This window comes from Olea europaea, chromosome 1 (genome assembly GCF_002742605.1).
Source record: "Olea europaea var. sylvestris chromosome 1, O_europaea_v1, whole genome shotgun sequence".
Lineage (NCBI taxonomy): Eukaryota > Viridiplantae > Streptophyta > Magnoliopsida > Lamiales > Oleaceae > Olea > Olea europaea.
The window spans coordinates 14,130,326-14,145,671 of NC_036237.1; the positions used below are offsets into that span (position 1 = coordinate 14,130,326).

The following is a 15,346-nucleotide window of genomic DNA, read 5'->3' on the forward strand; positions in this document are numbered from 1 at the left end:
GCCTGTTAATGTTTGTTGTTTGAAAATATATTGAAATGAAGATTAATTGCTGTTTTACTTTGAAATTTGAAGTTTTTGGAGTGGATTTCTAAGGAAGATGAGAGCTTTCTCAATCTTCTAACTGAAAACACGGACTTGTTACGGAACTTCAGGCCATTAATAAAATAATACTCTCCCTGTACCATAAAGAAATAAAGAAAGACTAGTTTCAATTTTTGTACATTTTAAGAAAATAATCAAAATATAGTTTATATAGTTGAAAATATAATTTTTCTAATATTTTTATACATTAAATGATGGTTTAAATAGAAGTATTTCCTTGTAAATGGTAAGTTTTTTAGTGAATAACAATTGTATGTCTGCAATCCTAAAAATTATCATCATATTTCTAATTGTTCTTTATAAATGCGAGTCTTTGGTTCTCATTATAATACACACAAGTCTATTGATTTTTATAATTCAACCAACATCAATGCTTTTATATACATATACGATACGATTAACCTCTTTTTCATCTATTCTGCCGCCTCGTTGCAACAGTGTTTATTCATTAAATTCTCCTTTTCTTTTGATTCGTGCATAATCATATCATCATTTTGTTGGTAGCATACATGTGTTAATTGGTTTGCATTAACAAATTGATTTGAATTTGTTTGTCTACGAGAGTGTTCCTTAATAATAATTATACATGCATCAAATTTATCGATTCACGGTTGTACACGTTTGCGTTAATGAATTCACGTCATTAATTTATTTATTTTTTTCACCCAATTCATGTTAATGAATTCAAGTCAACTTATGCGTTTATAAATTAATTAAAATTATCATTGTAGTATGCAATTTAATGTTTCATCGTTTTTTTATTTTTTTTATGTTTAGCAATAAAACATCAATTATTGAATTCATTCTTAATTAATGTTGCTCTCGAAGTAGCACAATTATATAAATAATGCATGACTCCAGAAGAGATAATATTTTTAGATAATAGTTTATTGTTACTCCTAAAATAGTACATTATTATAATTAATACTTCTGAAAAACATGAATTATAATTTCGATATTTTAAAAGAATATTGACATATTGTTCTTGAAAAAGCAATGATAAAGTATAACGTGCTCCCGAAATAGAACATGTTTCAAAAAATATAGTATTTTGAATTAATGTTTATTCATGAAGGAAAATATATAACTCATGTCATGTATAATATTGACTACTTGATTAATTATTATATGATTATAGAGTGTTTAATCATATTCTTCAAAACTAATTGTACTTTTTTATTGTGTAATTAATCAAACGGAAAATATCATAAAACTCGAGTTTACTATACTTAACGTATCGCGCAAGAATTATCAATCACGGGTCCTCGATGTTAATATTCATCTTGTATCAAAAGGTCTGGGAGTGATAATAGAATAGGAAAAAAAAGAATTCTTGTGGGATCGTGCAAAAATGCTTATCTTCCATCGTCATCACATTCATGATGGATTGAAAATCGAATACCTCACTTAGAAAGCTTCACGAGTTCTTTGAAAAAATTTGACTAAAAGATTTGATCATTAGAGGATTATAGTCCTTCTCAAAACCCGCTATGTATAGATACATCTTCGTTTGCAAGACTTTAAAATTGTTAATGAGTACAATTCTAAACTATTTAGAATTATTCAAAATTGACTGTGTGGAGAAAAAATCGCTAATGAAAATATGTTGGAGTAAACATTTTTTACTTTTCATGCCTCGAATGTGCTCTTGCACAGTAATATCGCGAGCGTGATTTCAAAAAATACTCAAAACTTATATTTTACCTATTTGTGGCTGAACAAAATAGTGAACTGTTGATGAAAAATCATATGTGATTTCCAACTAGTTTTTTGTTCAAAATGCACAAAGCAAACATAAGTAACATATCCAAAAAGGAGCATGAAGAAAGTTGCTTTAAATGTAGAATGAAATAGCATTAGGTACATACCTATCGTACGATAAAATATCATGTGGATCTTTATTAAAAATCAACCAAGGGAAAAAGGAAAAGTGGAAACAAATTTTGTTGATTATAATGGTCCAATTAATGTGACTTATTTGGATGTCTCTTATTTCTTTACTGATCCAAATTGAAAAATTGATCATTTGATTGGAGGTGGTGTAATGAAAGATATAGATTAGTTTACTTTTTAGTATTCCCCTTTGTCTCAAAAGTTCAGTTTGAAATAAGCTTTTCCTTTTCGCAAAAAAATTGAAATTTTATTATATATCTTTAATTTCATAATATTGAATTATGTTTAGCCCTTTTAATTTATATTCAAGTTTTTTAAAAAATATCTATTTTATTATATTCATAGATTTATGAATTGTCAAGACACATGCTTGTTGATGGTACAACTACTCAAATTATTCTTCATAATAAAAAATATTTTTTGAGCTTTACGTTAGCAGAAAATAATGTTAATACAATATTAGGTACATCGAATATTGTTGAAATCTCCAAAAAAGATTGTATTATTTTACAAAATAATACAAAATTATATATTGGCAATGCACTTTATTATAGCAAATTAAAAAAAAATGGTACTTAGCACATTCTCCCAATGGATGTCACATTGAGACGGTGAAAGAAAATAATATTGAATATTTTCGCATAACTTTTTTCGTATTTGACGAGAAGTAGATAAAAAAATTCATGCATTTCTATTTAGTTATAGATTTATAAAAATTGTTGAATAAATATTGTGACAAATCAGAAGTTCATTAACCCAAAAAAATTTATGCTTTGTCATAATCGACTTGGACATTCAAGAGCTATGCATTGGATAATAAGTAGCTCACATGAACATTTTTTAAAGAACCAAAAAATTATTTTGCTTAATGATTATCCATGTGTAGCTTGTATGCAAGGTAAGTTAATCATTAGACCTTCGACTACAAATATCAATATTAAATCTTCAACTTTCTTAGAAACAATTCATGGAGATATATGTAAGTCAATACACCTACCATGTGAACCATTTCGTTATTTTATGGCATTAATTGATTTCTTTTACTAAATGCTCACATGTTTGCCTACTTTCCATTAGGAATGAGGTTTCTAAAATTACGAGCTAAATTTCACGATTACTCAATCAAAATAATTCGTTTTGATAATGCTAATGAATTCAGATCGCAAACATTTGATGATTATCTATGCCAATCGGGATTGTTATTAAACATTCAGTTGCACATATTCGTACACAAAATGATTTAGTGGTAAATGTCTACAATTCATTGCTAGACCAATAATTATAAAAACAAATCTTCCAAATTCTATTTGAGGTTCTGACATATTACATGCTTCATCATTGGCTTGTATAAGAGCAATTGCTTACTATCAATATTCACCTTTACAATTTACATTTGGTCATGAACCCAATATTTTTCAAATATACGTTTCCACCCTACAACATATTAAAATGGGTCCCCAATGAAGAATTGTGGTTTTATGAGGATTTTGATACACCCTCTACTATTAGGTATCTTGAACCTTTAATGGGTGAGTTATTTACTGCATATTTTGCAGATTGTCATTTTGATGAAATGACTTTTTCAACTATGGGAGGGATAAAACTATATCATGAAAAACAAGGTAAAATGTCTTGGACTAAAACAACTCTATTTCACTTTGATCCCCGCAGCAATCAATGTAAGCAGAAGGTCAAAAAATCATTTATTTACGAAAGTTGCAAATCATTTACCTATGTATTTGTTAATATAAGAAAAGTAACAGTCATATATACCAACAGAAAATATGTCAGCAAAAATTGATGTCCCTGAATGGCAATCTGCTGTAACAAATTAATCTCAAATATGTCAGAAGTATGGTCGATCCGTTTGTTCAAATGACTCTATACCTCAAAAAAGAAAGGTACAAGAGAAAAATCAACAAAAAACTTTAGAAGTAACATTAGAAAATATTGATCAATCAAATATTGAAAATATGGTTCCTAAAAAATCACAAATGTCCGAAAATAATGATATTACATTAAATTATACGTTATCTCGTAAATTATGGGAATGAAATAATGTTATTCGCATTTAACGTCGCTCTTGATATTATGTAAAATAAGGATCATGAACCACGGTGTGTTAAAGATTGTCAACACAGAAATGATTGGTCAAAATGCAAAAAAGTTTATATAGACAAAACTGAATTCCCAAAAGAAATGAAAATTGTTTGGACATATAGTTCAAACACCAGAAAATACAACCCCTGTATGATACTCAATGGGTTTTTATACGAAAGAAAAATGAAAATAATAAAATTTTGATTATGAGAAAACACACTCTCCCATAATGAATACTATTAATTCAGATTTTTAATTAATTTGATTGCATCACAAATTTTAGACATGCACCTTATGGATGTAGTAATAGATTTTTTGTATAGTTCACTTGATAGCGACCTATAAACGAAAGTCCCCGAATGACTTAAAATGTCAGGAACAAATGATACATGCTCGAGAACCACGTTTTTCAATTATATTGTAAAGATTATTATATGGATTGAAATAATAAGAATGCGTGCGATATAATCATTTTAACGAATATTTGTTTAATGATAATTATAAAAATGATGATGTCTGTCCATGTGTTTTCATAATAAAAATCAAAAATTGGATATTTAATTGTAACAATTTATATTGATGATTTAAATATAATTGACACTCCTGAAAAGCTCTACAAAACTAAAATTATTTAAAAAATGAATTTGAGATAAAAGATTTTGGAGAAATCAAATTGTCTCAAGTTGCAAATCGAATACTTCTCAAAATGATTATTCGATCATCAATCACATATAATGCATATCCATTGACATCACCTATAGTTGTCCGATGACATAATGTCAAAAAAGATCCATTTCATTCACTTGACGATGGAGGAAAGGTTTTTGGTCTTGAAATATCATATTTTAGTACAATTGGAACATTCACTTATCTTACAAACTGCACGCAACCCGACATAACTTTTTCTGTAAATCTTTTTGCAAGATATAGCTCTAAACTAACTCAAAAACATTGGAATGATGTTAAACATATTTTTTTGTTATCTAAAAGGTACATTTAATCTAGGATTATTTTATTTTCAAAAATTCGGATCTCCTTTAATAGGATATAAAAATCCAAGTTATCTTTCTGATATACATAAAACTAACCACAAATAGGATATGTGTTTATACATGGAGGAACAGTTATATTATGAAAACCTGTGAAGCAATCTTTGATAGTAACATTCTCAAATCATTCTAAAATTATTGCAATCTATGAAGCAGGCCAAGAATATATATGGTTGATGAACGTCGACCATCATATTCAAACATCATACGGATTAACTTTAATAAAATATAGTTCAATAACTCTGTATGAAAATAATGCAGCTTATATTACACAATTCAAAGGAGACTATATTAAAAGATGCTATATAAAAGGTGACAGAACGAAGCATATTTGTCTGAAATTCTTTCACAAACTTGAACTTCAAAATAATAGCTACATTGATATTCAACAAATTAGTTCAAATGAAAATGTAGCTGATTTATTCACAAAAGCACTGTTGACATCTACATTTAAGAAATTAGTTCACGAGATTTAAATGAGCTGACTCAAAGATTTTTGGTCATTAACAGCAAAAGGAATAGTTGTACTTTCTTTCATTCGTTTAGGTTTTATCCCATTGGATTTTTTTTAACAAGATCTTAATAAGACATTATTTATTTTTTAAACTCCAAAACAATTGTACTCTTTTTTCTTTGTTTAATTTTTTTGTCCCATTCGATTTTCATCAAATAAGATTTTAACGAGACCAATATTTTATAACGTGTCATTCAAGGGGAGTTTCATAAATTGTAAATTTATTAGTGAATGACAATTGTACCCCTGTAACTATAGAAATTACTACCATTGTATCTCTAATCCTTCTCTATAAATATGTGGCTTTGGTTCTCGTTATAATACACACAAATCTATTAACTTTTATTCACTCTTCTTTTTTTTCTTTTTTTTTTTTTGCCTCTCTCTCTTTTCATAATACTAGTTATTTGCCCGTGCAATGCACGGATTGTATTGTTTTAAAGGTAATGTCAATGTGTTCAACGTTAAGAATGATAAGAGATGGATGAATAAATGTACACTAACAGACTAAGTGTTTTGGATTGAAGAACAACTTGAAACAATATTATATCTTCATAATAGATGCAAAGGAAAATGTACTCAACCAAAAATATTAGATCATTCCCATTCAATAAGAGATTAAAGCCATTTGGGTGAAGATCTACACTTGATCATGAAGGCAGCAGTAGTAAGCTTTGCAAGTGAAGAAGAACGCCCAAACATCTCTGCCACATTAACATAAAAGTTAAACCTTGGTGTATATACATAAGAACTACTAAAATGATTTCTCTTTCTCTCTCATCAAAGTCGAGGGAACAGTCTATGCAGCTAGAATGAGCACCAAGGAAAATGTTGGTCCGTATCAAGGTCCCCCTCCCCCAAAGGATATGCAATAGAAGGTAAACCAAAAGATAAGACATCTGTAAATGGCTAAACACAGTGTATGAGAGATGATTGCTCTAAAAGTACAACGCAACGGTTGTAGTATAGCTTCGGGATGTCGTATCCACAGGGAGATGAGAAAATAGCCCAAGAGTTCAAAAGCTAGAGTTTTGTTGTGATTTTATGTAAATGTAACGTATCAATTGAAATAGAATTCAAATAACAATATATAAGTTAAGAAAATTTAAATCAATGTATGAAGCAGTAAAGTGTCAGAATTCCCTCGATTAGATTGGATCGATCAACGTCAATTTTGCATGAAGATACTCAATTAAAGGTGTTTTTTTTTTTTTTTTTTTTTTATCCTAGCACTTTAATTGGAAGATTTACACATTAAAACCCCTCTTTAATTCCTTAAGAGTTAAGAGTTCCAAATCTAGATTTCTTGCACAACATAATTCTACAATAGTTTATTGAAATTAGATCCAAAATCGATCATATACCTCAAGCATATGATAGTAAAAGATCACACCAACAAACGATTTGAAATTGAAAATCAATAAATACTTCGATCATTCGATAAAAAAACTTGATTGAATTCATGAAAATCTAATATGAATTAATTCAATCTCAAACATGCCCAACAAATATAAGAAATCTAATTCCAGAATTTTTAATAATGAAAGAACAAATTACATGCAAGAAAGAACGTTAAAAAAATCAAATCTAACCGAGTTCCTTCGTGGCTTCACTAATTAATTTAATTTTCCATGGATTTCTTGAGCCAAACTTGAGAGAAAATTGATAGGAGATGAAGAAGAAGCGTGTTCTGTCTAATCTAGAGCTTAAAATCGTGTGCCAAGTTGTTTTCAAAAGAGATTGAACCGAATAAGGAAACTAAATTTTCTGCTAGAATATTCTGTGCGACTACTTTCAATATTTTAACCATAACTTTCTCTTCCAATATCCGATTAAGGAAATTCAAAGTGCATTAAAAAGATAACACAAAGGGCTACAAATTTTCTAGAAATAGATTTTTCCAAATTCTGATGTTTACTGGGTGAAAAGTGGACTTCAATCTCCGACTAAAAATTTGGAAAATCTTTATGCGTTTGGAATTTGATTTGCGAAAATATTGTGGTCATATTTAACTTCTTTTGACTTCTAATTGCACCCATTGGACTCCTAGCTTTCTCGAATCATCATTTCATTGCCCTTCTCATCTTTATATTGTTTGCAACTTGATCCCTAAACTTCACTTTCTTCTATTTGGTCTTTTCTCGCTCTTTTCTTCTAAATTTCACATTTTCTATCAAAATACAACTTGAATCAAAGTATAAGTAATGAGTGCATTTTAGTATCAAATAATAACACGAATGTAATAATTAAGATGGGAAAATATTATATTTTACACTCTTATCAAGAGAGTTGAATTTTGAGTTTTTTCCCAAAAAGGGGTGAAGGAATAAATGTGGCACAGGTCCCAAGCAAATGTAATGTAGAAAACCAATCAAAGGTTTGACACTGGAACCCAAACACTAAACCCACTGCAATGGACGGGATACATCAATTATCTTTTCACAAAAATAAGACAGTCCTATTACTCGACAAATATACATGCATACTACCATCTCAAATGCTAATTTCCACGGCAAAATAAACCTGTATGTCTAATCGAAGATGGGATTTACTCTCATGAAATGTGGCTATCAAGGCGAGCCCGGAGAGAGTTGTTCTTGGCCTACATGTTAAGATAATAATTAGATATAAATCGTGTACCGAAACCAGTTTATGATGATGTTACAAGTTATATGAGAAATTGAAGAAATTAAAATTGCATTTGACCGTAGTAAAATCGCCAATTTGAACCCCGAGGAAATAGCTCCAATAGGATTTGCCTTTAAAAGAGCCTCCAAAGCAAACTTGAATTCGGGGCGAATGATGCCCATTTGCAATTTGTAACTATGAAAAATGAAATTAATCAACTCGATGATAGATCCATGTATGATATCAATGCGATGGCATAAGTCCTTGTACCATTTATTACTTTATATATTCACGGAGCTAGAGGAATTTGAAAACATTGAAACCAATAGAAAAAAAAGTACTCAAGTAAGAAAGCAACATGAACATAAGAAACAGCTTCTCTAGCATACAAGGTGGCTGTGTCATGAGTAAATGAGTTGATTTCTAGGAACGCAGATGGAATCTTTAACGAGAAAAATCGCCAAGCTAATATATCTTTAGAGAAAATGAGCAAGAAAATATGCAAAGGAACAAAAATCCTTATGTCCAAAAACTGAGTCTTGTTATGAATAGTGAAAACGTTGAGCAAAATATGCTCCTAACGGCTATTAGACCTAGAATGACCAAGAATATATTCATTGTCCTAGAAATACAGACATTAAATTGTATACCACCAGCTGGTAGTTGTCTTTCTTTCACAATTGTTCCCATTTCCTTCCCTTTAATGAAGAACCCGCCCTCTTATTCCCTCTCATTTTTTATTTTTTTTTGGGGCAAATAAAGTTAATGAAAAGAAGCAACTGATCAAACAATATCTCAATACAATCTTGGTGAATTTTTATAAGCATGATTGGTCATGACTAAATAATAAAATGAACAAAACTTTAGCTTATTACATTTATAATACTATTCATGCTATCCGATTCTCCATATCAAACATGTTACTATTGGCTGTAGAAAAAAGGTTGCTAAGCACGGAGAAAAAACAAACATTGATCGTATATCAATGATATATCTGAGATAGAAGCAAGTCTTCCTCAGGCATCCAACCTCCTTTCTTGAAATCAGAATTCAAATGAGTGAACTATCTACATAACAGAAATGAAATAAGAAAAAGAAAAAGCAACTGAATGCAGTATGAGTAGGAAAAAAAAACAGAGGATGGTGCCTATATTTATAACATTAATATGAACTGATCTTTTTCTACATTGGTCGCAAACCAAAAAATTATTCTTTTTGGCAGTACTTAATCATTTAACCTTTCAGTTCCAACAGATATTGTAACAGGTTTCTCATCTGCAGTTTTTGGATCAACCATCCTTTCTAATGAAATGTAAATTAGAGTCCTAGAAGCAGTTTGAAGAAAGACTTGAAAGAAATAACAAGTGGCGATTTATAAATTTAACTTGACCATGAAAATAAAATGTTATACTTCAATGACAACAAAAATATAAGTATATTTTTGGAAGATGAAATCTCTTATGTAGGGTCTACAACAAAGATCCGACAAAATACCTGTCGACATTCCTCAGAAATTTGAATTTGTTCTGGAATGGAACACTGAACACGTAAGATTCTCTGAATTGTTTTTCGAAAGTCCTTAGGTTCTTCAGGATCCTCAAATGGATAGGAACCCACTGCATTTCATATAAAGTGACCCCACAGGACCATACATCTACAATCTGAAGTGGTACACCATGTAAGATTTAACAGCCAGTGAGCCAACAACCGTTCACAAATATAAGAAAGCAATTGAAAGATACGTAGAAGATGGTCTTAGCTCCTGTTTGGCCCCCATCATTTGGATTTATATGGGGGAGTAGTGTTTTTTTAAAGATTGTGTGGTTGGAAAATTTTCGATTTGAGTGTAATATTATTTTATTGAAGATTGTGTGGTTGAAAATAAGAGAGAAAAAAATTAAATTAAATTCAAGAGTTTTAAAGGGGGCCAAACGGGGGCTTATTTTCAAAATAAAAATAAAAATAAAAATTGTTAGCTACTAAGTTATTACTTTCATTTGTCCTCTCAAGGCTTAGTTTCTTATTTTTGTCCAAAGGAACTGGAAAAATTTACAGTGTTAGCCATCCATAACTTAATTTTATGCATTTGATTTGCCCAACTCAATTTCGGTAGAAGATACATCAAACAGGAAAAGAGATAAAAGGAAAAATAATGCCACGTCTCCCCATCCCTGCTTCCTCCTTTTCTCAATTTAGTGCATATTTGGGCTTCAATATTCAATCAATTCTGGCACATTGTTCCTAGTTCCAGTCTTGCTAAAAATGTTGGCAAACTTCTTGATACTGCATAAGTTGTTTTCTCAATGAGTTTGTTTTAGAACTCACTATTATATTCAACAAATACTTTATGACTATGCTCTCTAAAAGTTTCATTACCAGTCACTCCAATCCATTCTGAATAAGTTTTAATTTATTGACATAATTTTGAATTTCTGTTCAATGGCTTTTACACTTTTCAAATTATTAAATTTTTTATGTATGCAATTATTTCAAATTGTAGGAGCTAGAAAACTAAAAGCATTCAGGATCAATCATCTAGAACTTGCAATATTTTGTAGTTAAAAGAAGAAAGACAATATAAATTTGTGAGTTATCATGTATTGTATCATTGTCTAGCCCTAAACATATCACTGGAGTCTTCACTAAAATTGACATAAAAAAGAAGTGGTTTTTGGTGCAACACCTCAATTATAAGAGTAAAGTCGAGTGCTACTGAACCAACCTCTTGAAAATTAGATTACAACTCTAAAATCCTAAAACCTATTCAACTTAAGAACCATATATTTTGTCAATGCAATCGAGCATACAAATCCATATAAACTGATTGGAAAATTCTTAGTGAAAGCACCTATTTTACGCTACATATATCATATGCCTTCACCCAAACCTAGATGGTGAAATACAAGAAACTTCCAAACAAATATCCATAGAATCTAAAAAATATTTCATTATATTGTATCTGAAATCCACATTCAGATGTTCTAAACACATTTTCATGTTTCTACCATGCATGAAAGATAAATATAGCAAACATATTTATGACAGTGTCAAATTCTATCAAAAACAACATGGACGGTTTTACGTTGCCATCATACTCAAGTAACACTTCATGAGCAATATATGTAGGAGTTCCCGCAGTAGATTTTGGTTGAGAGTGCAACGTGTGATACAAACCAAGTAAACAAAATAGGCTAGCAGGGTTTTCTATATTATCCGAAAGTTGATAAAAATACATATGTGATGATTCGTAGCATTACCTTAGATTACCTAAAATCACAAATTTTGAGCCTTGGAGCAGGGTTTCCATCCAATAGTGTGTTTCCCAGCTTCAAGTCCCTATGATATATTTTCTTCATCAAGAAACATAAGAATGACCAATCAGAACGAGCAGAAAATAATAATAAAAATAACAAATGAATTTTAACTAAAACATTAGAATACCATCGAATACAATAGCTAACTCCAAATATAAGCAGTTGAAAAAAGAAGCAAACCTGCACAGAAACAACAGCAAATATTATCAGTCACAATGTGCTTGCATGAAACAGCTGAATAATAGCAATTTAATTAAAAGAACCTCATCCTCACTAAAGCGTCCAGCATTGCATATTCACTCAAAAAGATCTTCTCCAGATTCATACTCCATGACAATGGCCAAATGAGATTGGCTATGAAGATTGTGACTAATAAGAAAATACAACACATAATCATATAAATGCAGAAAAGCAATAATCAGCAACAAACCTTTTTAAATCTAACAATATTAGTTATCTCAAAGAATGGTGATTTATAATTTCACTCCAAGCATTTTAATCTATCTACAATAAACATTGCCAAATAGGTCATTGATTGTGTGAGTAGAAAAATATATCTGAGAAATATGAAGTGCAGAAAATATCTCATGAAGCCAACACCAGCCTTGCAAGCTAAACAGAAATACTTCGCGGAATATCAAACCATAATTTCCTTGGACATTTCATGGAGGAGAGAATAATGGAAAAACAAAATGTATCAGGCATAATGTTGCAATTTATCAGAAGAAAGAAACTCTAATCAACCATAGATTAGTCACCAAATCGTTACACAAGAATGACTACTGAGAAGAAAACCATCCAATGACTATTTTCCAGCCCCTGAAAAGCAGGGGACATAAATTATACATAAAACCCAAAAAACTGAGAAAAAGATCCTATGTTTAGATAATAGTTTACACTCAAATTCATTAAAGACTCATAGACACGTAGAAATGTTTAATTGGACTAAACAACTTTGAAACGGATGTATAGTGTCCGAAAGGAAACAGCAAAAATGTTTAATTAGACCAAAAAACTTCGACAAGTGACACAAGTTTATATTATCTAGAAACTTACATTTTAGGTGAGTGTCAAACAGGTTTCCAGTAATACCTTCAATGGCATCATCCTTGAGAAGAATGTGTACACGCTTCCTATACTTGACATCAGAACATTGATCAATAGAAACCACATATCCAAGTCTAACCCTGGGGTAGTTTCTCACAACCTTATTCATCCAAATCTTTGGTTAATCACAAGTGTCATCAGCAAGTGCAATGCAGACCATGTTTCTTATCCTACAAACAAAATTAGAATTAAATTAATAATAAACATATAAATATGGGAAATCTTATTAAACATAAGTCTCAAGACATTAGTATTGAAGTCCCTCAATCAACCCCAACGTTGACAAACACTAAAATATCCACTCTAGTACAGAGACACAAAACCAAACGACATTTAAAATCCCAACCTAAAAGTACAAAACTAAAAATCAAGCACCTTTTTGAAGTATTCAAACTATTTTACATAATTCTAAAGCTCCAAGAAATCGATACTTTGTGAGGACACGTAAAAACCCATAAGATCAAAGTAAACAAATTATTTCATTAAGCCTTCCCTCGAATGCAAAACTCTCCAAAACCAAGAGAAGTTTTTTTTTTCCTCATTCCCCAAAATTTCTCGCTTAGATAATCAACTACAAACAACTAAGAAAAAATCCAGAAAAACTCCAAATTTTCCATTCCCATAATTAATTAAACACAACTAACCGATAATAATAATAAATAAAAAAGTAACACAAAAAAGGCATTAAAACCAATTTTTTCTCACAAACCAAATTTAACCCAAATATCAGAATCCCATATGACGAAACGTAAAAAAAAAATTCCATAAAACACATGAATCATAACCCCATGAATAGAACCCCTGAATTTCAGCACATAACCACATGTTTATGTACAGTGTGACAATAAAATGCATAGCCAGGAACTGCAATTAATTATCTTACTTTATGAAAATAAAAAATTAGCAATACCAAAACTTGGGTATTCATATATGTGCCATCTGAGTTGCACTTTGGTAGTCAATAAAAACATAAAGCAAAATAATTAGTGTCATCCTATTTCCTTCATTTCTTTTTCATTGCAACTCACGAACGAGCAAAACATATCCCCATATATCACATAATTATTCCTCCATACACTATAATCACTAATTTCCATTAAAAAATCAATATTTATTGCAGTAATATCCCAATTAACATAAGTAAGAGGTGTAATTCTATGTACTTCAATGCAAAGGCATTTACACAGGAGTGTTTTTTTTTTTTTTTTTTTTTTTTTGGCTAGAAGGGATCGTGAGAGGAGATCTTCTTGGCGCGGTGGACCTCAAGATGGTGAACGTACGTACTGATTATCTGCAGAGTAGCTGGGCTCTTTTGATTGGCGCTTGGATTCTCCCAAATCACTAATGTTTGAAGGCAAAAAATAAAGAAAACGCCTTTAAAGATCAAAGAAAATCCTAGAACTTATCAGTTACAGACCTGTTAGCTTTGAATCTCTATAGAGATTATCACTACCGTGAGGGATGATAAATGAAGGTGAGGCAGACTGAAAGATGAAGGGCTTTCTTTGCTTTCATTTGTATTGGAGAAAAAAGAGAAATAGAGGCCACGGTTGCAAGAAATCAAAGCAAATAGTGGAGTCAGATAAGCCCAGTTTGAAAGTTAATTTGAGAATTGATTTTTTGATTGTTAAAAAGGACGTGAGGTTTATCTGTGAAAGAATAAATCAAAAATTACGGATAGAATAGTAAAGGGTAAATTTAACCAATAATCACTAAACTTTACACTTAATTACTACTTGCTCACTCATCTTTCACATATTACTGAATGCTCACTCATCTTTTTATATAATTACTCATTCACCACTCGTCTCTTCAAATAATTGGGCTACTTTTACGACAAATTTTCGACAACTTCCGACCACAAAGAATGTCGAATTTTGATACCGTTGGAAAGCTCACGATGTCCTCTTCAATTACCACCCAAAATCTCATTATAACTCCAAGGGATTCGATCGAAAAATTGCCTTAAAAGTTGCCCAAAAATTTTGAAAATCTGCCCAGATTTTCAGATTTTTTGGGTGACTTTTAAGGCACTTTTTCGGCAACTTTCGACCATCAAAACTAAAGAATTTTGATACCATTGGAAAGCCCACAATGTCCTCTTCAATTACCATCCAAAATTTTCCCATAATTCCAAAGGATTCGGTCGGAATAAACCCACAAAATCAGCATTTTGGAAAAGCGAAAATCTGGACAAAGTTCGGGATGATGACTTTGTGGGTTTATTCCAACCGAATCTTTTGGAGTTATCGGGAAATTTTGGGTGGTAATTGAAGAGGACATTGTGGGCTTTCCAATGGTATCAAAATTAGATAGTTTTGTTGGTTGAAAGTTGCCGAAAAATTGCCTTAAAAGTCGCCCAAAAAATCTGAAAATCTGGGCAGATTTTCAGAAATTTTGGGCGACTTTTAAGGCAATTTTTCGATCGAATCCCTTGGAGTTATAATGAGATTTTGGGTGGTAATTGAAGAGGACATCGTGAGCTTTCCAACGGTATCAAAATTCGACATTCTTTGTGGTCGGAAGTTGTCGAAAATTTGTCGTAAAAGTAGCCCAATTATTTGAAGAGACGAGTGGTGAATGAGTAATTATATGAAAAGATGAGTGAGCATTCAGTAATATGTGAAAGATGAGTGAGC

The 15,346-nt window shown here is 30.8% G+C and overlaps 1 long non-coding RNA gene across 13 annotated transcripts; it reads right to left on the minus strand.

The window, feature by feature from the left end:
* Positions 1 to 7,943: 7,943 nt before the first annotated feature.
* On the minus strand, positions 7,944 to 14,255 carry LOC111395134. Of its 13 annotated transcripts, XR_002702787.1 has the most exons (8): positions 14,125 to 14,255; positions 13,992 to 14,048; positions 12,657 to 12,877; positions 11,864 to 11,969; positions 11,728 to 11,780; positions 11,544 to 11,636; positions 9,781 to 9,947; positions 9,067 to 9,353 (listed from the first exon to the last, which is right to left on the minus strand). It is a non-coding gene; the product is annotated as an uncharacterized LOC111395134 (long non-coding RNA). The 13 variants fall into 13 exon arrangements; XR_002702789.1 differs by lacking the exon at positions 9,067 to 9,353 and adding exons at positions 7,944 to 8,260; positions 8,365 to 8,481 and having other exon boundaries at positions 11,864 to 12,877; positions 13,891 to 14,255; XR_002702784.1 differs by having other exon boundaries at positions 11,864 to 12,877.
* Positions 14,256 to 15,346: the final 1,091 nt, after the last annotated feature.